Here is a 2,360-nt window from a genome sequence, read left to right on the forward strand (position 1 = left end):
CCTTAGAATTCTTCCCTACCTCTTTCCTGGGCCGAGATCCATGCATTCAACTCCAGCTGCATACAGAACTTCTGAGACCATTCGAACGGAAGCAAAACATTCTTGGGGTAAAACCGAAAGGGAAAAGCCTGGCACCCCATTGCATTGGCCATCTGATCTAACTTCTGGAGACAGTCAAAATGCTCCTTAGAATTCTTCCCTACCTCTTTCCTGGGCCGAGATCCATGCATTCATCTCCAGCTGCATCCAGTACTTCTGAGACAATTCGCATGCAAGCAAAATATTCTTGGGGTAAAACCAAAAGGGAAAAGCCTGGCACCCCATTGCATTGGCCATCTGATCTAACTTCTGGAGACAGTCAAAATGCTCCTTAGAATTCTTCCCTACCTCTTTCCTGGGCCGAGATCCATGCATTCATCTGCAGCTGCATCCATCACTTCTGAGACAATTCGCATGGAAGCAAAACATTCTTGGGGTAAAACCGAAAGGGAAAAGCCTGAAACCCCATTGCATTGGCCATCTGATCTATCTTCTGGAGACAGTCAAAATGCTCCTTAGAATTCTTCCCTACCTCTTTCTTGGGCCGAGATCCATGCATTCATCTCCAGCTGCATACAGCACTTCTGAGACCATTCGCATGGAAGCAAAACATTCTTGGGGTAAAACCGAAAGGGAAAAGCCTGGCACCCCATTGCATTGGCCATCTGATCTAACTTCTGGAGACAGTTAAAATGCTCCTTAGAATTCTTCCCTACCTCTTTCCTGGGCCGAGATCCATGCATTCATCTGCAGCTGCATCCATCCCTACTGAGACCTGTGGAATGGAATCAAACCATTCTTCGTGTAAAACAGAAAGGGACAAGCCTGGCACCCCATTGCATTGGCCATCTGATCTAACTTGTGGAGACAGTCAAAATGCTCCTTAGAATTCTTCCCTACCTCTTTCCTGGGCCGAGATCCATGCATTCATCTCCAGCTGCTTCCAGCACTTCTGAGACATTTCAAATATAAGCAAAACATTTTTGGGGTAAAACCGAAAGGGAAAAGCCTGGCACCCCATTGCATTGGCCATCTGATCTAACTTCTGGAGACAGTCAAAATGCTCCTTAGAATTCTTCCCTACCTCTTTCCTGGGCCGAGATCCATGCATTCATCTCCAGCTTCATCCAGCACTTCTGAGACCATTCGCATGCAAGCAAAACATTCTTGGGGTAAAACCGAAAGGGAAAAGCCTGGCACCCCATTGCATTGGCCATCTGATCTAACTTCTGGAGACAGTCAAAATGCTCCTTAGAATTCTTCCCTACCTCTTTCCTGGGCCGAGATCCATGCATTCATCTCCAGTAGCATAGAGCACTTCTGAGACCATTCGCATTGAAGCAAAACATTCTTGGGGTAAAACCAAAAGGGAAAAGCCTGGCACCCCATTGCATTGGCCATCTGATCTAACTTCTGGAGACAGTCAAAATGATCCTTAGAATTCTTCCCTACCTCTTTCCTGGGCCGAGATCCATGCATTCATCTCCAGCTGCATCCAGCACTTCTGAGACAATTCGCATGGAAGCAAAACATTCTTGGGGTAAAACCGAAAGGGAAAAGCCTGGCACCCCATTGCATTGGCCATCTGATCTAACTTCTGGAGACAGTCAAAATGCTCCTTAGAATTCTTCCCTACCTCTTTCCTGGGCCGAGATCCATGCATTCATCTCCAGCTGCATCCAGCACTTCTGAGACCATTCGCATGCAAGCAAAACATTCTTGGGGTAAAACCGAAAGGGAAAAGCCTGGCACCCCATTGCATTGGCCATCTGATCTAACTTCTGGAGACAGTTAAAATGCTCCTTAGAATTCTTCCCTACCTCTTTCCTGGGCCGAGATCCATGCATTCATCTCCAGTAGCATAGAGCACTTCTGAGACCATTCGCATGGAAGCAAAACATTCTTGGGGTAAAACCGAAAGGGAAAAGCCTGGCACCCCATTGCATTGGCCATCTGATCTAACTTGTGGAGACAGTCAAAATGCTCCTTAGAATTCTTCCCTACCTCTTTCCTGGCCCGAGATCCATGCATTCATCTCCAGTAGCTTAGAGCACTTCTGAGACCATTCGCATGGAAGCAAAACATTTTTGGGGTAAAACCGAAAGGGAAAAGCCTGGCACCCCATTGCATTGGCCATCTGATCTAACTTCTGGAGACAGTCAAAATGCTCCTTAGAATTCTTCCCTACCTCTTTCCTGGGCCGAGATCCATGCATTCATCTCCAGTAGCTTAGAGCACTTCTGAGACCATTCGCATGGAAGCAAAACATTTTTGGGGTAAAACCAAAAGGGAAAAGCCTGGCACCCCATTGCATTGGCCAT

The sequence above is a fragment of the Melanerpes formicivorus genome, unplaced genomic scaffold (genome assembly GCF_026170545.1).
Source record: "Melanerpes formicivorus ecotype bairdi unplaced genomic scaffold, bMelFor1.0.p_v2 SCAF_170, whole genome shotgun sequence".
Taxonomy (NCBI): domain Eukaryota; kingdom Metazoa; phylum Chordata; class Aves; order Piciformes; family Picidae; genus Melanerpes; species Melanerpes formicivorus.